Source organism: Leucoraja erinacea, chromosome 24 (assembly GCF_028641065.1).
Source record: "Leucoraja erinacea ecotype New England chromosome 24, Leri_hhj_1, whole genome shotgun sequence".
NCBI classification, from domain to species: domain Eukaryota; kingdom Metazoa; phylum Chordata; class Chondrichthyes; order Rajiformes; family Rajidae; genus Leucoraja; species Leucoraja erinaceus.
In genome coordinates, this window is record NC_073400.1 from 28,106,210 (window position 1) to 28,131,291 (window position 25,082).

General features: G+C 46.1%; 1 protein-coding gene across 3 annotated transcripts in view; it reads left to right on the plus strand.

Moving 5' to 3' along the window:
- lrrn2 (leucine rich repeat neuronal 2) overlaps positions 1 to 25,082 on the plus strand; it is a 217,481-nt gene that overhangs the window by 187,285 nt on the left and 5,114 nt on the right. For 2 of the 3 annotated variants that reach the window (XM_055654896.1, XM_055654895.1), the window contains exon 3: positions 16,920 to 16,961. The exons of the other annotated variant lie outside the window; for it this stretch is intronic. The gene's annotated coding sequence lies outside the window, so the exon portion shown is untranslated. The remainder of the gene's footprint in view (positions 1 to 16,919; positions 16,962 to 25,082) is intronic. 3 annotated transcript variants of the gene reach the window in all.

The following is a 25,082-nucleotide window of genomic DNA, read 5'->3' on the forward strand; positions in this document are numbered from 1 at the left end:
TACTCCTGCCCCTATTTAATATGTTTCTATTTATAAGTTTGTAGGTTAATTGGCTTGGTGTATGTGTGTATAATTGTCCCTAGGTACACAAAAATGCTGGAGAAACTCAGCAGGTGCAGCAGCATCTATGGAGCGAAGGAAATAGGCAACGTTTCAGCCCGAAACATTGCCTATTTCCTTCGCTCTATAGATGCTGCTGCACCCGCTGAGTTTCCCCTCCAGCATTTAAGTCTACCTTCGATTTTCCAGCATCTGCAGTTCCTTCTTAAATAAATTGTCCCTAGTGTGTGTAGGATAGTGTTCATGTGCGCTGGTCAGTGCGGACTCGATGGGCCGAAGGGCATGTATCTCTAAAACTAGAACTAAAACTAAAACCTCCAGGTTCTCGACATTTACCTAATCTCTGTCATCGCTCGCATTGAGCTCCTCTGAACCTGCCAATCCTCTGACAGTGTGATGCTTTAGGATTAGCATGATTTATTCCTTTTTTGTCTCAGTGCCCTTATTTACAAAGCCATGCATAAAATACACTTTCTTAAGCAGTATAAACCTCCTCCACCACCTTCAGACTTTTGAATATGAATGATTCCCCTGGGCATGAACTCCTACACAAGTCCTTTCAAAGCAGCTGCTTATTATCTCTGCACTTTCTGTCTGAGCTACCCCACACTACACTCACCTCAAGCTGAATTTTCTATATTTCTGGACAATGGAGTAACTCAGCGGGTCACACGTCATGTCTTGGGGAAAGAAATACGCGACATTTCGGGTCGAGTTCCTTCCTACACGTTCTCTATTTCTGCTCAGTTTACCTACATGCTCCTGAAATCCGCAATCATTTTATTCTGTTTCCTACATTGCTAAGTGTTCTTTCATCATTGAAGTTCAAAACTCGACTCCTTATTCCCAAAATAAGCTTACCGCATCTGACAAGGAAGCCGATTTCCTAATGTTAATCCCTCAGGAAAATCCCAATGCAAACAACTGTTCACTGTTTCTCTTTGCTCTTTCCTCTCAGCCAATTATTACCTAAGGTACAATGGTCCCTTTGATACATTTTGCACCTACTTTAGTTGAGTTTAGTTTAGTTCATTAGTTTATACGTGCACCGAAGGTACAGTGAAAAGCTTTAAGGGCCTGTCCCACGAACATGCGACTACATGCGGCAAGCGCGACCAAACGGGGGCCGCGCGGAGGTCGAGTGATCCCGTACGAGTTGACGTGAAGTTCGAGCGAAGTCCGCGGGAAGTTCGCGCTAGGCGTATGCCATCAAGACGCTGTGTACGGCGTCGAGATGCTGCGCATGCCCGTCGAGGCGGTGCGTACGACCTCAATGCGGCTGCGGGCCGGCAGGCCGTTGCCGCGCGGAATTTTTGAACACGGTCAGTTTTTCGCAGCCCCGCTCGATGTCGGGACCAGCACCGCACAACTCCATACGGCTCCGGCGATCGAAGTGCGACCGGCCCCGCGAGGCCGTACGGCTCAAGCGACCACGTTAGGTCGCGCTTGCCGCATGCACTCGCATGCTCGTGGGACAGGCCCTTTAGTTGCATGCTAACCGGTCAGTGGAAAGACAATACGTTGCTGAACGATCGTAATACAAGACAGGGCGTCACGGTGGCACAGCGGTAGAGTCGCTGCCTTACAGCCCACATATATATACACTGACATACAGACAGATGGACAGTACAATTTTTTTTTCAGAGAGAGTGGTAGATGGTGGGAGGAGAGGGGGGGGGAGGAGAGGTTAGAAAAATAGGTTTTTAGAATGATAGACACAAAATGCTGGAGTAACTCAGCGGGACAGGCAGCATCTTTGGAGAGAAGGAATGGGTGGCGTTTCAGATCGAGACCCTTCTTCAAATTCTTCGGCGTCTGAAGAAGGGTCTCAACCCAAAACGTCACCCAATCCTCCTCTCCAGAGATGCTGCCTGTCCCGCTGAGTTACTCCAGCATTTTGCGCCTATCTTCGGTTTATACCAGCATCTGCAGTTCCTAGTTCGTACAGACTTTCGAATGATCCCAGGGATGGCGTTTGGACAGATAGATACTGTAGGCACATGAATAGGCATGGAATGGAGGGATATGGATCATGTGCAGGCGGAAGGGATTAGTTTAAATTAACATCATGTTCGGCACAGAAATGAATAGAAAACAAAATGTTTCCTTTTGAGCAGGGAAGGTTGAGATTAAATGGTGGAGATTAAAATTCTAAATGGTTTTGAAATAGTAAATAAAGAGAAGCTGTTTAGTGGCGAAAAGGTGCCAGCAACGGAAGGCATATTTAACCAGTTGTCAGTAACGTATTTAAGTTGATTGGCAAAAGACCCCTGAAGGGACACAACGATAAAAGTGGTTTGCAACAACATGTTATGATCTGGAGTTCAGTGCTTGAAAGGTTGACGAAAGCGGAGTCACTTATACTTAAAGAGGGAATGTTTAAATGGCGACACACGGCAAACTACACAGATTGTGGGATTAAATGGATGATTCCTTTAAACAGGTAGAATGGGTGGACTGGGCAAAATGACTACCTTCCATGTTGTTGGCATCTATGATTCTCCACACAACAAACACCTCTCACTCCTGGCTTCAGCTCTCTTTGATCATACTAATGCGTATTTGAGGATTATACTACGCCTTGACTGGGTTTATTTCTGTCTCTTTGCATTAGCTCTGCTTAGTCTAACACCAGCGCTGCACTTCTGATCATTTACTTTCTTCAAAGGCTTTTTGATAAGGAGTGAGAGATGCAGTTTAGTACACAGCATCTTAGGTTAGTTTAGAGGTACAGTGCGGATACAGGCCGTTCGGCCCATCGAGTCCACGCTGACCAGCGATCCCCGCACATTGGCACTCTCTGACACACACTAGGGGCAATTTACATGTACACCAAACCAATTAACTGGCAAACATGTACATAGAAACATAGAAACATAGAAAATAGGTGCAGGAGTAGGCCATTCGGCCCTTCAAGCCTGCACCGCCATTCAATATGATCATGGCTGATCATCCAACTCAGTACCCTGTACCTGCCTTCTCTCCATACCCCCTGATCCCTTTAGCCACAAGGGCCACACCTACCTCCCTCTTAAATATAGCCAATGAACTGGCCTCAACTACCTTCTGTGGCAGAGAATTCCACAGATTCACCACTCTCTGTGTGAAAATTTTTTTTCTCATCTCGGCCCTAAAGGATTTCCCCTTTATCCTTAAACTGTGACCCCCTTGTCCTGGAATGTACGTCTTTGGAGTGTGGGATGAAGCTTAGAGCTCGGAGAGAACCCACGCAGGTCACAGGGAGAACGTGGTCGGGATTGAACCCGGGTCTCTGGCGCTGCAACGCTGCGAAGCAGCATCTCTACCGCTGCGCCATCGTGCCACCATCTTGTTTTTGGTTTATGGTGCCATGAAACACAGGTGAAGAAGTTAATGTTAAAGCACTTACGCCTTGGGTTTAGGCAGTGCTTTATCACTGAGTCCCATTCCTACTGTCTGAAGAACAGTCCTGATCTGAAACGTTGTCTTTTAATCCACTGCTGGACATTGAGGGGTTCAGCCCAGTGGGAACACCCTTCAAACAAGGGAAGGGAGATCACCGCAGAGAGAAACATGAATAGCAAGGGTGTTTTGTTTAAATATAAGTCCGAACACCACTATGTATGACACTATTGAAAGTATAGAGAATGTCTTTTTGCACAGATTTTGTTGTGTATATATATTATTTTTTTTCAATAGATTTTATTAAAAATAGTTTCCTAATCAGATGTCACCTGCTGAGTTCCTCCAATAGTTTAGTTTAGTGTAGTTTAGAGAGACAGCATGGAAACAGGCCCTTCGGCCCACCGAGTCCATGCCGACCAGCTACACTACACTAATTCCACCCTACACACTAGGGACAATTTACAGAAGAAAAATTTACTTACAAACCTGTACGTCTTTGTAGCGTGGGAGCAAACCGGATCCCGGGGAGAAAGCCTACGTGGTCACAGTGAGAACCTGCAAACTCCGCACAGTCAGCATCGAGCCCGGGTGTCGCGCGCTGTAAGGCAGCTGCTCGATCGCTGCGCCACTGTGCCGCCCTTAACAAGAATGTATTTTAGTGTCACTCACCATAAAAAATCTTGCAACTGGGACTGGCTTAGAACCCACAATGTAAACTGATCAACAGTTTACACGATGTTGGCCTCGAGTATCAAAGAGGCATTCACCTCATCTATGCAGGGAGCATCAAGATTTATGTAACTTGTAACTAGTTATTACACTGTGACTGATGTACAACAGTATATAGGGAAACGCAGGTACTGTAGCAGGGACTAGAGCAGCACGGTGGCACAGCGGTAGAGTTGCTGCCTCACAGCGCCAGAGACCCAGATTCAATCCTGACTACTGGTGCTGTCTGTGTGGAGTTTGTACGTTCTCCCCGTGACCGCGTGGGTTTTCTCCAGCTGCTCCGGTTTCCTCCCGCACGCCAAAGACATACAGGTTTGTAGGTTAATTGGCTTCTGTAAATTGTAAATTGTTCCTACTGTGTAGGATAGTGCTAGTGCACTGGGCTGATTGCTGGTCTGCATGGACTCGGTGGGCCGAATGGCCACTTTCCATGCTGGAAATCTAACGTCAATAGACAATAGACAATAGGTGTAGGAGTAGGCCATTCGGCCATTCACTGTGATCATGGCTGATCATCCACAATCAGTATTCAAGAAGGAACTGCAGATGCTGGAAAATCGAAGGTACACAAAATTGCTGGAGAAACTCAGCGGGTGCAGCAGCATCTATGGAGCGAAGGAAATAGGCAACGTTTCGGGCCGAAACCCTTCTTCAGATCCACAATCAGTACCCCGTTCCTACCCTCCCCCCATATCCCTTGACCCCGCTATCTTTAAGAGCTCTATCTAAATCTCTCTTGAAAGCATCCAGAGAATTGGCCTCCACTGCCTTCTCAGAGAGAGAATTCCACAGATTCACAACTCTCTGGGTGAGAACGTTTTACTTCATCTCCGTTCTAAATGGCTGACCCCCTTATTCTTAAGTCCAAAGTCTAGTGTAGATGAGGCATGTTGGTCGGCATGGGCAAGTTGGGCCGAAGGGCCTGTTGCCATTGTGCATGGCTCTATGACTGTGCTCTAACCATCGACTTGACCAATTAAAGGAACATGTCTGACCCGAAACGTCACCCGTTCCTTCTCTCCAGAGATGAACCCCCCCCAATGAGTTACCCCAGCATTTTGTGACTCCAATTCTCTTAATCTTGGTGACCACTTCGCCACCTATCAAAGGGTAGCTTGCAGTTCTCTGCGGTCAATGTGGAATTGCTTTTTATTTCTGTGTGTGTGGTGATTTATCTGTTGCAATCACGGAATGGCCACGGGCCTCGATGTCCGGTGGAACCTATCCATCCAAAACCACATTCTTCTTAAACAAATTACCAGGTCTTGCCGTGCAACAAACTACAAACCTTTTCCCAATCAAAAAATAAATCAATTTTCAGGTTATATTCTGGTATTTTATTGTGACAGAATATATAATTGAACATTCTAGCCAACAAATTTTGTTTTTTTCTTTGTGTGGGAACACACTCTACGGTACCAGCAGACTGCGTCTTTATCCATAGTTTTCCTACAGAGAGAGTTGGGGGCTGTGGGGTTAAAAGGGTTCTGACTTTCATTTTGATTTATTTCGTTTGACTTTCCTTTTCCTTGCATGTGTAATCCCGAGGCTTGAAAGGCTTTGAAAATTCATTCCATATTTCATCTTCCTGCACTCTCTCCCTCTTCTCATACAACAAGATGAGTTGAGAATACTGTCCGCCTGTCCTTACACCTACACCCCCCCAGCCAACTGATCCCGCCCGCAGCAGGTGAACAAGGAACTGCAGAGTGTGTACACAAAGTGCTGGAGTAACTCAGCGGGACAGGGCCAGGCAGCACCTCTGGATAGAAGGAACTAAACTAAACTAAACTAAGCAGGTCAAGCAGGTTCTCTCTGGAGAACATGGATGTGTGATGTTCCAGGTCTATTTGGAGAGGTACATGGACCCTCGTTAGACCTCATTTGGACTACGCAGTTGCAGCATGGGACCCATACACAAATAAAAACATTTCATCCATCGAACGTGTCCAAAGACAGGCAGCTCGATTTGTTACTAACACCTATGAGAGAGAGGCGAGTGTCACCAAACTTCTGAATTCTCTGGGGTGGAACCCTCTCCAAGACAGACGTGAAGCTCATCGTTTGACCTGTTTTTACAAAATGTTAAATGGTCAGCTCGACATAGACTACAAGACCTACACCAAACCCAAACCAATTAGGAGCAGACGAGGGCATTCGATCCAACTTGTGATCCCAGCTACAAAGACAGATGTGTACACCAATTCGTTCTTCCCCCGCACAATTAAAGCATGGAATAATCTCCACCCAACTATAGTTACCCAACCAGATGCAACTAAATTTAAAGTAGCTCTTTCTTCCCAATAACCCTTTCTGGCTTAAGCCCTCCCTTCACCGCCTCCAGTTTAAATTCCATTTGGAATATTTTGGAGGACCAAGAAACCAAGAACCAAGAACCAAGTCAGGAAAGGTTTAGAGGGGATATGGGCCAAGCATTGGCATGTGGGACTAGAGTAGATGGGTAGTTTGTTCGGCGTGGGCAAGTTGGGCCGAAGAGCCTGTTTCTGTGCTGAAAAGGACACAAAGTGCTAGAGTAACTCAGTTATGTCAGACAGCCTCTCTGGAAAACATGGATAGGTGACGTTTCGGGTGGGGACTTCTTCCGACTCCGAACGTCGCCTAGCTATGTCTTCCCGAGTTGCTGCCTGACCTGCTGAGTTGCTCAAACCCTTTCTCTTTTTTTGTTCAGACTGATCGTGGGGCTGGGGTGTTGGGGGGGAATGGGTAGGGTAAAAAAGTCTGGAGGAAAGAGAGACAGGGCAAAGCATAGCTTCACAATATGTAACTCTTCAATATATCTCACACCTTCTGCCCTACTCCCCGGCCTTGGTTCCACCATCTGCATGTTACCTGCCGTGCTTTCTTTAGTTTACTTTGGTTTGGTTTAGGCTAGTTTAGAGATACAGCGTGGAAACAGGCCAGATTTACAATTTACCAAAGCCAATTAACCTGTACGTCTTGTGGCAGTGTTCACAAGGCTAATCCCCGGGATGGTGGGACTGTCAAATATAACCATATAACAATTACAGCACGGAAACAGGCCATCTCGACCCTTCTAGTCCGTGCCGAACACGTTTCTCCCCTAGTCCCATCTACCTGCGCTCAGACCATAACCCTCCATTCCTTTCCCGTCCATATAACTATCCAATTTATTTTTAAATTATAAAAACGAACCTGCCTCCACCACCTTCACTGGAAGCTCATTCCACACAGCCACCACTCTCTGAGTAAAGAAGTTCCCCCTCATGTTACCCCTAAACTTTTGTCCCTTAATTCTCAAGTCATGTCCCCTTGTTTGAATCTTCCCTACTCTCAGTGGGAAAAGCTTATCCACGTCAACTCTGTCTATCCCTCTCATCATTTTAAAGACCTCCATCAAGTCCCCCCTTAACCTTCTGCGCTCCAAAGAATAAAGCCCTAACTTGTTCAACCTTTCTCTGTAACTTAGTTGCTGAAACCCAGGCAACATTCTAGTAAATCTCCTCTGGAATATGAGGAAAGGTTGGAAAGAGTGGGCTTGTATTCACTGGAATTTGGAAGGATGAGAGGGTATCGTATAGAAACATGTAAAATTATTATAGGGACTGGACAAGCTAGATGCCGGAAAAATGTTCCCAATGATGGGGGAGCCCAGAACCAGGGGCCATTTAAAACTGAAATGAGAAAAAACGTTTTCACCCAGAGAGTTGTGACTTTGTGGAATTCCCTGCCACAGAAGGCAGTAGAGGCCAATTCACTGGATGAATTTAAAACAGAGTTAGATAGAGCTCGGGGCTAGCGGAATCAAGGGAATCAATGATCAGCCATAATCATATTGAATGGCAGTGCAGGCTCGAAGGGCCGAATGGCCTACTCCTGCACCTATTTTCTATGTTTCTGTGTTTCTATGATATGGGGAGAAGGCAGGCATGGGCTACTGATACCGGAAGATCAACCTTGATCAGAATGACTGGCCAAATAGCCTCCTCCTGCACCTATTGTCTATGTTTCTGTGTCTTTTGAGTGGGACGAAACCGAATTTCATCGGAGAAAACCCACGCGGTCACAGGGAGAACATGCAAACTCCGTACAGACAGCATCCGTAGTCAGGATTGAACCCGGGTCCTCCAGAGCTGCAAGCGCTGTAAGGCAGCAACTCTACCGCTGTGCCACTGTGGCCGCCCGCTCCCGCTACCTCTCTACCTGTTTTGGCTGAGAATATAACCATATAACAATTAACAATTACAGCACGGACATATATATGATGGAATTTCATTGCAACTGGCAATGATAGTCTTCCTACTTGTGATTTTAAGGGAAGAGGGGAGTCAGTGGAGATGTATGCAGCAAGCTGATGTGATTTGCCCGTTTCATATCTCGTAGAGTTGCCACGGCTTTCATTGTGTGGATTTGGAATTGCGTGGGTTCCTTTATTTTCAAGATCAAGCATGTCATCGCACAATATCTGGGGATGCAGGAGAGATGACAGGCCTGCGTATGAGTCACACCTTCAAGCAGAGAGGAGAAATTAGAGAAAAATAAGTTTTACCAGAATTTTCCAGTAATCGTGTCCACACATTGATACATCGTTGAGCATTTCTGTTCCACTTCAGTCCCAGACTTCGTTAGTGTGGAGAAAATTAACAGGCTTAACAAAGGAGTTTGTACCCAGGAAGGAGCTCATGGCGTTGGAAAGAGCTGCAGATGCCTGGTTTAAACCGAAGGTGGACCCAAAATGCTGGAGTAACTCAGCGGGACAGGCAGAATCTCTGGAGAGAAGGAATGGGTGACGTTTCGGGTCGAGACCCGACCTTCAGACTGAGAGTGGGGGTAAATGGAAAAGGTCGATATAGATAGTGATGTTGAACAAATGAATGAAAGATGTGCAAAAAAACTAACGTGATAAAGGAAACAGGCCATTGTTAGCCGGTCCAAACCCTTAAGAATTTTATATGTTTACTAGACCAAGTGCAGACCCGTTGGGTCTGGTTCCCCAACGCACCCGTTCCCTACCCGATTACACTTTCCCCCAATTACACTTGCCCTGTGTGTTGCAATAGCAATTCGTCCTCCCCCTCCTGTGAGGTGAAAAGTTCAGAGTGTTCCTGTGTCGCAACATTGGATCGAAGTGTGTTGGAAGCTGGCAGGAATGATTTCAACAGTAAAAATCTTGGCATTTTTAACGGTTTAATCGTGAATAATGTTAAATATAGGATGAAATCTTCAGTGAAGCTGATCACTGCTATCCGAGCCATTATGACGTCATCAGTTGAAGCTGGTCGTTTTAAATTAAAAATATTTTGATTATTTTAAACTTTAATCAGTAATGTCGAGAAATAAAGCATAAAATGTACAGTGAAGGTGATCTCTGCCTAGAGGGGGGAAATGTGAACAGAATATGTAAACATTTCGTGAAAGTTAGCATTTTTAAAGCTTTAATCGCAAATAATTACATGAAATATAGGATGAAATCTTCAGTGAAGCTGATCACTGCTAGCCGAGCCACTGTGACGTCATCAGTGAAAGCTAGTCGTTTTAAATTCAAAGTTTGATGTTTTTAAACTTCTTACTTACCTTTAATCAGTAATAAGTGGAGAAATAAAGCATAAAATGTTCATTGAAGATGTTCTCGGCCTCGAGGGGAAAAATGTCAATCAGAATATGTACAAATGTAATCGTTGCCGCGAAGTGTTTTTACAAAGATGTAAAGGCAACCCAAATTTCCACTGACCCTGGTGTGTGGCAATTGTGTGGCAATAAATTATATCTATCTATTATATCTATCTATCTATCTATCTATCTATCTATCTATCTATCTATCTATCTATCTATCTATCTATCTATCTATCTATCTATCTATCTGCATACACAAATACACACACATGTCCACACGTACAAGATCAGACTTTTAATAAGTATATATGATATGTAAATATATTATTTTACTATAAATAAGCACAATCAGGCTGCTATCAGGCAACTGAACTATCCTACCAACAACTAGAGAACAGACCTAAACTAGTATGTGTCTTATTGGAGACCCACGGACTATCTGTGATCAGACTGGCTTTATCTGGCTTAAACTTTATTCACGTTATTCCCTTCATCATGTATCTGTACACTGTGGACGGCTCGATTGTAATCATGTATTGTCTTTCCGCTCACTGGTTGACACGCAACAAAAGCTTTTCACTGTACCTCGGTACACATGACAATAAACTATAAACTAAACTAATCTTAGATTAAGTACAAAGTCTATAGAAATAGTCCACTGAGCCAATGTACAGGAGTCGCCAGAATTTGAAGACATTTTCAAAATCTAAGTTGATTTAGCTTCAGCTGGCTATAAAGGACTGTTGTCGTGGCAACGTTGCCGGGTCGGCCTGGCCAAGCAAAGCTGTAGGTGTCCTCTACCGCTCTATGCTGCTGCAGGCTGTGTCCGGTCCGTGCATTTGGTCTTCTGGAGCGGCTCCCGATCCAGGCGAGCCCCAGGCTGCTGCGGGGCCTCCAGCCGTCACCTCCATCCGGATGGTCCAGCGAACCGCAGTCCTTCTCCTTGCCCGGCCACTTCCAGCCTTCGTCACCTAGGAGAGCCTCCCGCAACCGACCTTGAGGGCGCGGAATGTAAGGCCCCGGCCCCTAACCGGCCCTTTGCTCTTCGCGTCTGATACAGCTGCCGCCATCTTGACTCTCTCCAACCTCCCCTCCGGTTCTCCAGTCCTCAGGAACGATCAGGGGCCGGGCTCGGCGGCTTCCCTCCCAAGGACGGGCTTTCCGGATCCGCAGTGGGAAAACCAGGCCCCGTTGCCGGGAGATAGGCGCATAGGACCATCGTCTCGTCTTGGTCGGGAGTTGGTGATTCGGCCGGAAACGTTGCCTATCTTCTTCGCTCCATAGATGCTGCTGCACCCGCTGAGTTTCTCCAGCATTTTTGTGTACCGTTGGTCTTGGCATGACTGCACACGTGACAATAAACTAAACCAATGGAAACTAATCCCAATTGTCATAGACATCGTGGGCCGAAGAGCCTGTATCTGAGCTGTACTGTTCTATCTTTTAATTTGCTGAGCGCAGTTTTTAAAGATGAACTCCACGCTCTCTCAGAATTTTGGCAAAGCTCACTTTTTGAACCGACACCACCAAAGGTGAAATGAGTATCCGGGACAAGAATTGCAATATAGTCGTTTATGACTTTACATAGTATATTTGTTTGTCTGGCTTTCTTAAGGGGTTGGACAGGCTAGATGCAGGAAGATTGTTCCCGATGTTAAGGAAGTCCAGGACAAGGGGTCACAGCTTAAGGATCAGGGGGAAATCTTTTAAAACCGAGATGAGAAGAACTTTTTTCGCACAGAGAGTGGTGAATCTCTGGAACTCTCTGCCACAGAGGGTAGTTGAGGCCAGTTCATTGGCTATATTTAAGAGGGAGTTAGATGTGGCCCTTGTGGCTAAGGGGATCAGGGGGTATGGAGAGAAGGCAGGTACGGGATACTGAGTTGGATGATCTGCCATGATCATGTTGAATGGCGGTGCAGGCTCGAAGGGCCGAATGGCCTACTCCTGCACCTAATTTCTATGTTTCTATGTTTCTATTATGGAGGTGGGTTCTGTTTTGTTTTACCGTATTGTAAATACTATTTTAATATTTGAATAAATATTTTTAATTTAAACAAAAGGGTGAAATTAAAAGCAGGGTGGCACAGCAGTACAGCTGCTGCCTCACAGCACCAGAGACATGGGTTCAATCCTTACTTTGGGCGCTGCCTGTACGGAGTTTGTACGTTCTCCCCATGACCTGCATGTGTTTTCTCTTCATGCTCCGGTTTCCTCCCACACACCAAAGACGTACAGGTTTGTAGATTAATTGCCTTCGATAAAATTGTAAATTGTCCTTAGTGTGTAGCATAATCTTAATGTACTGGGTGATCGCTGGCCGGTGTGGACTCAGTGGGCCGAAGGGCCTGTTTCCGTGCTGTATCTCTAAAGTCTAAAGTAAAGTCTAAAAGCTGACCCCAAAATGTATCGATAGACACAAAATGCTGGCGTAGCTCAGCGGGACAGGCAGCTTCCCTGGATAGAAGGAATGGGTGACGTTTCATAGAAATATAAAAACATATAAAACAGGTGTAGGAGTAGGCCATTCGGCCCTTCGAGCCTGCACCATTCGCCATTCAATATGATCATGGCTGATCATCCAACTCAGTATCCTGTACCTGCCTTCTCTCCATACCCCCTGATCCCTTTAGCCACAAGGGCCACATCTAACTCCAAACCCTCTTAAATATAGCCAATGAACTGGCTTCAACTACCTTCTGTGGCACTCAGTATCCCATCCCTGCCTTTTCTCCATACCCCCTAATACCTTTAGCCACAAGGGCCACATCTAACTCCCTCTTAAATATAGCCAATGAACTGGCCTCAACTACCTTCTGTGGCAGAGAATTCCATAGATTTCGAGTCGAGACCCTTCTCCAGTCCCTCTGGATAGAAGGAATGGGTGAAGTTTCGGGTCGAGACCATTCTGGGATACTGGGATACTGAGTTGGATGATCAGCCATGATCATATTGAATGGCGGTGCAGGCTCGAAGGGCCGAATGGCCTACTCCTGCACCTAATTTCTATGTTTCTATGTTTCTATTCTCCAAAAGGATCGCGTCTGAAGAAGGGTCTCGACCCGTAACGTCACCCACTCATTCTATCCAGAGATGCTGCCTGTCCCGCCCAGTTACTCCAGCCTCTTGTGTCTATGTTCGGTGTAATCTGCAGTTCCTTCCCTGACAGAATGAATAGAGCTCTCTGTGTACATATCAGTGATTGAGGTTGAGTGTATAACAATAGAGGCTGCACCACAAACGTAATTCGTCGGGTGTCAAGTGGATGTGAAAGGCTCTCTGTGTAAGTGCAATGCTTTGCCATGCAGGTCATGAAATCTCTGTTCAGGGTCTGTGGTCTGATGGGCACTGACTGCTTCCTGTCGTTTCCTCCCTTAATTTATTTGAAATCTTTGCCAGGAAGGGCTGATTGAGCGGAGAACATTCCCTCCGTAAGGAATTGCTTCTTTTTTTTTTGCCGAGATCAGGCTTATCGTGATTAATAACGGCGTTAGGCAAACACCACAGAGCCACACACTAATATATTACAGGAGAGTCGCAAATGGGGATGCTAAAAATAAGAGGCAGAGTAATGAGCCTGAACTCCCATCTCAGTGGGGTGTGATAGCAAGCTATAAAAAGCAAGGGTAGATGTCTTCTTTAGTGGCCCCAGATGCAGCTTCAGCAGACAACAGCGTGCACTGTGAGTTTGACAGTGAATTTGCAAATGCATTAGTGCAGGCTCAAGCGAACTCTGTTTGGTTTGAATGGAACTACAGATGCTGGTTTATGCCAAAGACAGATACAAAATCTCTGGGGGTCAGGCAGCATCTCTGGAGAAAGGGTACAGATGAGGTTTCAGGTCGAGACCCTAATTCCGACGTTTTGGGTCGAGACCCGATTCCTTCTCTCCAGAGATGCTGCCTGACCCGCTGAGTTACTCCAGTGTTTTGTGTCTATCTTCTGTTTCGTTTTAGTTTAGTTCAGAGAACAGCATGGAAACAGGCCCTTCGGCCCACCGAGATTGGGCCGACCAGCGATCCCGGTACACTAGTGCTATTCTGCACACCAAAACAATGTACAGATTTTTTTTAACCACAGTCAATTAACCTACAAATCTGAGATAGACTCAAAATGCTGCAGTCGAGATGCGGGACAGGAAGCATCTTTGGGGAGAAGGAATGGGTGACGTTTCGGGTCGAGATCCCCTCTTCAGACTGGTGTCAGGGAACAGGGAGAGGCATAGATAAGGAAGTGTAAGGTGTGAAAACGGGACAAAGGGAATGGTGATCAACGTCACCCATTCCTTCTCTCCAGAGATGCTGCCTGTCCCGCCGAGTTACTCCAGCCTTTTGTGTCTACCTTCGGTGGAATTCATCTCAGACGACACGCTACCAGTAAACGAGAGCCACGGAGGGGATCTCTGGGAATTAATACACAAGCGAAAAGTACTTGAGAAGATAAACTGGGCAAAAAATCAAAAATCGGACGAGAAAATAGTCGGAAATGTAGTTCATATTGAAGAAAGGTAGACAAAAATGCTGGAGAAACTCATCGGGTGAGGCAGCATCTATGGAGCGAAGGAATAGGAGCTCTCTGGAATGTAGAGGAGAGGGTTAAATAGTAGGGAGAGGAGAGGGCTAATAGGGAGAGGAGGGAGTTTAGAGGAGGGTGTTTATGCAAACCGAATATTCGGAAAGAGAAATGAGGCATTTATTTGCATGGAATGCAAATCAGCTAGTGAATTACTGGGGAATAGAAAGGCTCAGGAGCATTTTATAGGTCAACATGTCCATTTAATTACCTTCTAAAGAACATCAGTGTGGAGTCTGCTCCTGTTAACTACTCCCTAGTCTCTCACAGCTAACCCTGGTGCCCTGTTAATTTTTTGTGTTGCCTGCTTGCTTGCTGACTGCTGTGCAGAGCAACTCACAGACCAGGGTTTACCGAATCTTCAATTTGGCTGCAGATTTGATTCGCCGTGACTGGGCTCATTCCTTTGGCTGTCGTTCATCTTCCCCTTCCCCGCTCCAGTGGCGCTCCTGCCCGGCTTATCTGGCTCATCATACGTTTTAGCATGAACACATCCGAACAGCATTGACTGGAGTAATCGAGTCACAGGGCTGAGTACTCTATTGTTTTGTTGGGAGTGCTTTCGAGTGGGTAATCCAGAGCGTTTAAGTTAGGTTGCCGTTCCGGACCTAACTGCTGGAATCTCAACAACAGGCCATTCAGCCCCGTCGAAGGTTTCTGGCCACCAGCGGTAGGCTATGGCCTGGCCTGCCATCTCTCCCCCATCTAGTTCCTGGCCACTCTCACGCGAAGAATAGCCAAGGGTTGCCCAATCTTCAAATGTCAGCGGCAGCCTCGTGATCTTCTCCCATCTACGAACACAGTCTGATAGAGCGAGGAAACAGGCCCTTCGGCCCAACTTGCCCATGCCGACCAACATGTCCCATCTACACTAGTCCCACGTGTCTGCATTTGCCTCTTATCCCTCTAAACTTGTCCTATCCATGTACCTGTTTAAATGTTTCTTAAACATTGCAATAGTACCTGCCTCAACTACCACCTCTGGCAGCTGGTTCCATACACCCACCACCCTTTGTGTAAAAAGGTTACCCCTCAGGTTCCTATTAAATCTTACCCCCCCCTCAAACCTATGTCCTCTGGTTCTCGATTCCCCTATTCAGGGCAAGAGACACTGTGCGTCTACTTAATCTATTCCTCTCATGCTTTTATACACCTCTATAAGATCACCCCTCATCCTCCTGCGCTCCAAGGGATAGACTCCTAGCCTGCTCAACCTCTCCCTATAGCTCAAGCACTCGAGTCCTGGCAACATCCTCGTAATTCTTCACTGCACCCTTGACAACAGCTAGGCATCTTTCCTATAATGTGGTGCCCAAAATTGAGCACAATACTCCAATGTGGCCTCACCAAGGTCTTATATTCTTGCTATTGAGGGAATGCAACGTAGATTTACAAGGTTAATTCTCGGGATGGCGGGACTGTCATATGCTGAGAGAATGGAGCCGCTGGGCTTGTACACTGGAGTTTAGAAGGATGAGAGGGGATCTCATTGAAACATATAAGATTGTTAAGGGCTTGGACGCGCTAGAGGCAGGAAACATGTTCCCGATGTTGGACGAGTCCAGAACCAGGGGCCACAGTTTAAGAATAAGGAGTAAGCCATTTAGAATGGAGACGAGGAAACACTTTTTCTCACATAGAGTGGTGAGTCTGTGGAATTCTCTGCCTCAAAGGGCGGTGGAGGCAGGTTCTCTGGATGCTTTCAAGAGAGAGCTAGATAGGGCTCTTAAAAATAGCGGAGTCAGGGGATATGGGGAGAAGGCAGGAACGGGGTACTGATTGGGGATGATCAGCCATGATTGCATTGAATGGCGGTGCTGGCTCGAAGGGTCGAATGGCCTACTCCTGCACCTATTGTCTATTGTCTTATATAACTGCAACATGACAACGAGACTCAGTAGAATCATAGAGTGAAACTGAACGAAAACAGGCCCTTCGGCCCACCTTGTCCATGCTGACCAAGTTGGCATTCTGGGCAAGCAAAAGTCTGCCCGCATTTGACTCCTATCCCTCTAAAACCTTTGTACCCGTATATCTGTCCATGTGGGTCAACTGTACTTAGTGGAAATCAGGCCTGAAACTTAGCATGGACTAAAAGCAAAAACCCTATAGTTTGGCGCAGCGGTAGAATTGCTGCCTTGCATCGCTTGCAGTGCCAGAGACCCGGGTTCGATCCGACTACAGGTGTTGTACGCTCTCCCCGTGACCACGTGGGTCTCCTCCGAGATCTTCGGTTTCCTCCCGCACTCAGAAGTACGGGTTTGTAGGTTAATTGGCTTGGTATCAATGTAAAATTGTCCCTAGTGTGTGTAGGATGGTGTTAATGTGCGGGGATCATTGGTTCTGGGCAGACTCGGTGGGCCTGTTTCCGCGCTGTATCTCTAAACTAAACTACAAGTTTTCACGGAAACTGTTGTATGAGCTGAGTCATTATTTATTCCCGAGTCGCCCATGCATTCTATCTGCAGTTTTTCGTAACAGCAGAACGCGGGTTTCCTTTAAAAAACTAAGAGCACATTTCGTATTCTAATGCAACTTGAGACCAATGTGATTGATTAGTATTTTTCTCACGTTTATCCTAGATTACTGGTTCCATTTGGATATTGCGTGAACTTTCTGTCTAGGTAAGATTTAATTATATCTATATTTTTTAGGAATTTAAGCATTAAACAACATAAGACATCAATCAGATTTGAGGTACTCCATTTGAAAATCAAAATTGCAATAATTGTTTTCTCCCCAAATTTTAGTGGCACCTTCTAAGTAGCTTTGTGTGATCATTTTTGACCCCATTCAATTATTCGACGTTGATCATAAGATCCTCAGACATAGGGGTAGAATGAGGCCATTCGGCCCATCGAGTCTTCTCCTCCATTCGATCATGGCTGATCTATTTACCCTCTCAACCCCATTCTCCTCCCATCTCCTCATTAATGCTCATACTAATCAAGAACCTATCAGTCTCCACTTCAAATATAGCCACTGACTTGGCCTCCACAGCCATCTGTGGCGAAGAGTTCCACAGATTCACCACCCTCTGGCTAAAGAAATTCCTCCTCATCGCCAGTCTAAAGGTGGCACCATATTAATAACACCATATTAGGAACCACCACCACGTTAGTAAACCGCCACCATATTAGTAACCACCCTAGTACCTGTACCACATTACTAACATTTATACATCCAATGCATGTAAATAGACTTGATGGGCTGAATGGCCTAATTCTTCTCCTATAACTTATGAACTTATGATGCAGCCCAGACCATCTCTCTCTCTCTCTTCTTTTTTGTCTCACACACTCACTCTCTCTCACGAATTCTCGCTCACACACATACTCTCCCTTTCTCACCCACACCCTCGCTCTCCCTCTTCTCTCTCTATCACACCCTCTCTCTCTCTCTCTCTCTCTCTCTTTCTCACGCACTCCGTCTCTCTCACACACACACTTTCCCTTCCTCTCCCTCTCAACTCTCTCTTTCACTCACTCTCTCTGTCTCAGCGGTGCTGGCTCGAAGGGTCGAATGGCCTCCTCCTGCACCTATTTTCCATGTTTCTCTCACACACACACGCCCACACTCTCTCTCTCTGTTGCAAATCAGTGCCTTCGGTCCTCTCTGGATTACCACCTGCAAGCATTTCTGACCATAATATCATTCCAGCCATTCCTCTTCTTCCTCTTATCGAGTCCATCTCGTTACAAATGTTGACCTCGCTGTCATCGTCCGTCCTGAAAAGGACGCGAGTGTCCGGCGACAATCATTGGGAGCCGTCACTTGTCGCAATAGATGATGGTGGTGGCAGAATTAGCTCGGGATACTTCCAGCTTCCAGCCCCACCACGAGGACCCTATGGGGCCACTCCAGCCATTAGCATGAGGATAGCATTCATTCCAAAGTTGATGTGTTGAACAGGACGGCTGTCCCAGATAACACTTGAGTCTTTTAACACTCTCAAGACCAATCCCTATAATTATCTACAAGACACATTTCCTTACAGCTGAAGAATGAACAGTCTTGGTGAGACCACACCTGGAGTATTGAGTACAGTTTTGGTCTCCAAATCTGAGGAAGGACATTCTTGCCATAGAGGGAGCACAGAGAAGGTTCACCAGACTGATTCCTGGGATGGCAGGACTTTCATATGAAGAAAGACTGGATAGACTCGGCTTGTACTCGCTAGAATTTAGAAGATTGAGGGGGGATCTTATAGAAACTTACAAAATTCTTATGGGGGTTGGACAGGCTAGATGCAGGAAGATTGTTCCCTGATGTTGGGGACATCCAGGACTAGAGGTCACAGTTTAAGGATAAAGGGGAAATCTTTTAGGACCGAGATGAGAAAAACATTTTTCACACAGAGAGTGGTGAATCTCTGGAACTCTCTGCCACAGAAAGTAGTTGAGGCCAGTTCATTGGCTATATTTAAGAGGGAGTTAGATGTGGCCCTTGTGGCTAAAGGTATTAGGGGGTATGGAGAGAAGGCAGGTACGGGATACTGAGTTGGATGATCAGCCATGATCATATTGAATGGCGGTGCAGGCTCGTAGGGCCGAATGGCCTACTCCTGCACCTATTTTCTATGTTTCTATGTTTCTATAGCTTTTAAATTGTCAGACACACTTTGTCTGAAGGGAGTCATCCAGCCCAATTACGATGTACTTGCAACAATGAGCGTACATAGGTAATACACAATGGTATTAAGTTAATGTTCCGTGACATTGCACTGGTTACTAATATCAATGCTATGGGGGAAGAAGGCAGAAGGAAGTTATAACACAACAAAAAGGCCATGAAACCAGTTTAAAGACACAACTAAATCAAAGTGATTCTCGAGTCATAGAGTGATACAGTGTGGAAACAGGCCCTTTGGCCCGACTTGCCCATGCTGGCCAACATGTCCCAGCTACACTAGTCCCACCTGCCCGCGTTTGGTCCTTATCCTTCCAAATCCATGTCCTATCCATGTCATCAATCTTGTGGTCCATATTGTTGGTGAAGGATTGAGAATCTAAAAACATCTCTGCATCAGGAGGTTGTGAATTCAAGATCTACCACATGGAGCAAAAAAACTCCAAAATTTCTGAAGGAACTCAGCGGGTTGAGTAGCAACTGTGGGGGGGGGGGGGGGGGGGGGGGGGGGGGGGGGGGGGAATTATTGATGTTTTGGGTCGAGACACTGAATCAGGGCTGGGAGTGGAGAGAGAATGTAGCCAGTTTGAAGAGAGGAGGAGAGATGAGACTGGGGCAATATGTTGAAAGGTAGACCGAGCAGAGATGAAAGATGGCAGATGCAACTAGACTCTCCGAGTTCCTCCAACCATTTATTTTTTGCTCCAGATTCCAGCATCTGCAATCTCTTGTGACTCCTGGCACTTGAAGGACTTTGGGATGAGAATGGGGCGAGGAGGGAAAGATAGACCAGCCATGATTGAATGGCAGACTAGACTTGATGGGCCGAATGGCCTAATTCTGCTCCTATCACTCATGAACTTCTGGTTTCCCTTCCCCGATACCACTGAGTTCCTCCGGCAGTTTGCTTTTGGCTCATGATTTTAAGTTTATTATAGTTGTGTGTACCGAGGTACAGTGAAAAGCTCTGTTTTGCATGCTGTCTAAATGGATCAGATAATACTATACATACATACCTTCGATTTTCCAGCATCTGCAGTTCCTTCTTAAACATAAGGAACTGCAGACGCAGGTTTACAAAAAAAAAAGACACAAAGTGCTGGAGGAACTCAGCTAGCCGGGCAGCATCTCTGGGGAACACGGATAGACTGGAGAAGGGTCCTGACCCGAAACGTCTACTGTCTAGGTTCTCCAGAGGTGCTGCCTGACCTGCTGAGTTACTCCAGCATTTTGTGTCCTTCTTAAAGACTTTTGTTACATTGTTGTGCCATTTTGTAGTGTTCATTTTGTATGTTGTGTTTCCAATGATGTATGGAGAAACTCAGAGAGGTGCAGCAGTCATATGGAGCGAAGGAAATAGGCAACGTTTCGTCCCGAAACTTGCTCATTTCCCCATTTACCAAGTCCCACCTGGCCCGAGTACCCGCTGAAAACCTGAAGAATTTTCTCGACCCGATTTTTCACCCATCTGCCTTCTCTCTCCAAAGATGCTGCCTGCAGACGCAGGTTTACTCCAGCAAAAAAGACTACCTTCGCTGGAAAGCTCAGCAGCCGGGCAGCATCTCTGGCCAAGACGGATAGACTGGAGAAGGGTCCTGACCCGAAACGTCTCCTGGGTGGCAGGGTTTTCCATATGAAGAAAGACTGGATAGTTACTCGCATTTTGTGTCCTTCTAGAATTTGTTAGATTGAGGGGGGATTTTGTTGTGAAATTTTGTAAAATTGTTTAAGGATGTTGGACAGGCTAGAGCAGGACGATCATTCCCGAGTCGGGACGTCCAGAAAAAGGGGTCACAGTTTAAGGATTAAAGGAAAGTTTCTATAAGATCCCCCCTCAATCTTCCTTCTTTCAAGTATGTTGGGGCTTTGTAGCCCCCTGAGAAAAACACAAAACACAAAGTGCTGGAGTAACCCTGCTGCTCAGGCAGCATCTTTGGAGGGAATGGATAAGGCGATGTTTCAGATTGTGACCCTTCTTCGATCTGAAGTTATCCCAACAGTTTTTGCCATAGGGGGTTAGTACATAGATGATGAGGGAGACCGATTCCTTGGGTAACAGACTTTGCTGATGGAAACACATGGAGGACTGCAGATGCTGGAATCTGGCTAGCACTAAAGAAAATTGCTGGAAGAACTCTTATTGAAACGTCAAAATCTTGGGAAGGACAGGCTAGATGCACCTTTTGGTCAAGACCCTGCATCAGTTTAGTTTTGTTTACTTTAGAGATACTTAAGGATAAGGGGAAAGTCTTTTAGGACCAAGATGAGAAAAACATTTTTCACACAGAGAGTGGTGAATCTGTGGAATTCTCTGCCGCAGAAGGTAGTTGAGGCCAGTTCATTGGCTACATTTAAGAGGGAGTTAGATGTGGCCCTAGTGGCTAAAGGGATCAGGGGGTATGGAGAGAAGGCAGGTACAGGATACTGAGTTGGATGATCAGCCATGATCACATTGAATGGTGGTGCAGGCTCGAAGGGCCAAATGGCCTACTCCTGCACCTATTTTCCATGTTTCTATGTTCTTTCCTACACATGTTGTCCCACTAAACCTACCCTATCCATGTACCTGTCCAAATATCTCTTAAATGGGGTATGATAGTACCAGCCTCGACTACCGCATCCGTCAGCTCGTTCCATACACCCAGCACCCTTTGTGTAAAGAAAGTTGTGTAGTTGTGACCACATTAACAAAATACACTTTGGGACATTCGGGGGCAATGAAAGACACGATACGAACACAAGATTATCTTTCAGCAAGGAGGTACCATCTTTGGCTGGGTCATTTATGGGGTCATGGCAAGTGGTAGCTGGTTTTTTATTCTGCTGAGCTCAAACTCCTCCCTGGGGACACACGGTGCGAGATTGTCTTTTAAAACACCTCCTGGAGCAAAGGAAAGGCACAAGAACTTGTCAAACCAGCCTGTGTATAAAATCCCTTTATTTCTCAGCAGCCAAGGTTGCTCGTTTCAGCTCCTGGAGTCGAACATATATTTTTAAAAAAGATTTTAATCATAGAAACATGGAGAAACATAGAAAATAGGTTCCCATTTGGCCCATCGAGCCAGCACCGTCATTCAATATAATCGTGGCCGATCATCCAAAATCTTTTTCCCCATATCCCTTGATTCCATTAGCCCTAAAAACTAAATCGAAAAACTCTCTCTTGAATACATCCAGTGAATTGGCCTCCACTGCCTTCTGTGGCAGAGAATTCCACGGTTTTGCAACTCTCTGGGTGAAAAGGTTTTTCCTCATCTCAGTTCTAAATGGCCTACCCCTTATTCTTAAACTGTGACCCTTGGTTCTGGACTCCCCCAACATCGGGAACATTTTTCCTGCATCTAGCCTGTCTAAAATCCCTCAAGAAGATTATATGTTTCTTCTAAGGTTATATGTTTCTACCCCCGCTCATCCTTCTGAATTCGAGTGAATGCAAGCCCAGTCGACCCATTCTTTCATCACATGTCAGTCCCGCCATCCCGGGAATTAACCTTGTAAACCTACGTTGCATTCCCTCAATAGCAAGAATATAAGACCTTGGTGAGGCCACATTGGAGTATTCCCGGGAATTAACCTGGTGAACCTACCCTGCACGCCCTCGATCAAAAGCGCGTAAGCATTTGCGTAGGCAATCACGACTGTGAATTGCACGTGAAGAAACATTTCCCCTGTGGAAATCCCAGTACGGTTGCAGTAATGTAAATGTCATGAAATAACTGGTATGTAATGAGCTTTGCTTTACCAAACAGCTGTAAAGCCAGACCACCCATCGCAGCAGGAAGTGGAGGGCCGTTCATAATCTATTGTGGCAATTTAAGGAGACTGCTCGAAATTTAAATAAACCTCTTGCCCAGGGGAACGAGGACTAATCCAGAATGTTAACCAAATCCTGCCCTGAAGATTGTCCTTTCCTTTTCCTCCGTCTGTTCCTGAAGGCACAAATCCATGGACCTCGGGGATCCCAAAGAGTTCCGCTGTTCTTCTCAGAGAGACGCACAGTGATGGAGTGTAACAGCGGGTCAGGCGACGTCTCTGACCCGAAACGTCACCCATTCCTCCTCTCCAGAGATGCTGCCTGTCCCGCTGAGTAACTCCAGTTTTTTTGTGTCTACCACCGGAGATGCTGCCTGACCCGCTGAGTTACTCCAGCAGTTTCTGTCTCTACTTGGAGTATTGTGTTCAGTTTCGATTATCTTGTTAGGGAAGGGATTTTGCCTAGGTGCGGGCAGGTTGATTCGCAGATAGCGTGGAGGTAAGAGTCCTGGCCTGAAATGAAGAACCTCACTTGAAAATCAAAATAGCAATATTTATTCTCTCCCAAAAAATGTAGTCATGCCGACAAAGTCATAATTGGTTAAAATTGGCTTTGTGTAATTGTTTTGGACACCCCATTCAATTATGCAATGGTGATTGTAAGTTTAGTTTCGAGATACAGCGCAGAAATAGGCCCTTCGTAAACCAGCATCACTGAAGTTACTTGTTTCTGCGGAAAATTTCCTCCCAGTTTCTGATGGACATGGTTGATGAGCAAAGCCACACATGCGGTCATCTACGTTTGAACGCGGCGCACCCATTGGGAGCACCTGACTACGATCCTGACCACGGATCTGCGCTGTCTGTACGGAGTTTGTACCTTCTCCCCGTGACCTGCGTGGGTTTCCTCCGAGACCTATGGTTTCCTCCCGCACTCCAAAGACGTGCAGGCAGTGAAGAAAGCGAATGGTATGTTAGCTTTCATAGCAAAATGATTTGAGTATAGGAGCAGGGAGGTTCTACTGCAGTTGTACAGGGTCTTGGTGAGACCACACCTGGAGTATTGCGTACAGTTTTGGTCTCCAAATCTGAGGAAGGACATTATTGCCATAGAGGGGGTGCAGAGAAGGTTCACCAGACTGAATCCTGGGATGTCAGGACTGTCTTATGAAGAAAGACTGGATAGGCTTGGTTTATACTCTCTAGAATTTAGGAGATTGAGAGGGGATCTTATAGAAACTTACAAAATTCTTAAAGGGGTTGGACAGGCTAGATGCAGGAAGATTGCTCCTGATGTTGGGGAAGTCCAGGACAAGGGGTCACAGCTTAAGGATAAGGGGGAAATCCTTTAAAACCGAGATGAGAAGAACTTTTTTCACACGGAGAGTGGTGAATCTCTGGAACTCTCTGTCACAGAGGGTAGTCGAGGCCAGTTCATTGGCTATATTTAAGAGGGAGTTAGATGTGGCCCTTGTGGCTAAGGGGATCAGAGGGTATGGAGAGAAGGCAGGTACGGGATACTGAGTTGGATGATCAGCCGTGATCATATTGAATGGCGGTGCAGGCTCGAAGGGCCGAATGGCCTACTCCTGCACCTAATTTCTATGTTTCTATGTTTGCAGGTGAATTGGCTTGGTATAAATGCAAATTGTCCCCGGTGTGCTTAGGATAGCGTCAATGTGCGGGGGGGGTATCGCTGGTCGGCGCGGACTCGGCGGGCCGACGGGCCTGTTTCTGCGCTGTATCTAAAACTGAAACTAAACGTATCTGCACACTGTAGGGTGGCTCGATTGTAATCATGTATTGTCTTTCCGCTGACTGGTTAGCACGCAACAAAAGAATTTCACTACCTGGCAATAAGATAAAACTGAAACGGAAAATATGAATCCAGCCATCTAAATATTAGCAGAAACAAAGCAGACTGACTGGACCACTGTTTAAATTTGTAACGTTGGCATGAACATTAATTCTCATCTGTACTTAGTCCAAGCTGCAATTGCTTATGCTGTCACTGGCAAAAAAAATCCCCATTAATAATCAGCCACTCAGACTAGATTACAGTCATGCGAAGGCCAAATTGGGCAAAGAGAGACAGTTTCCTTCACTAGAAGAGCACTAATGAACCAGTGGAGTTTTCTATAATGATGTGGTGGTTTTCGCACTCATTTCATGTCTGGTCACAGCCAGCAAATCACCACATTTATTGTGTTCATTTGTCGTGTAGCGCAGTTTAACTCGCGACCTCAGCGCTGCTAAGGGTCCGCCATCGCGGCACGGTCCAAGGCACTGCCGTTCCCGATACCAGTTAGCTTTCGTGGCACCGCCAATTTGTGAGCAGACTTATGTTGCTGCACACCTGGTGA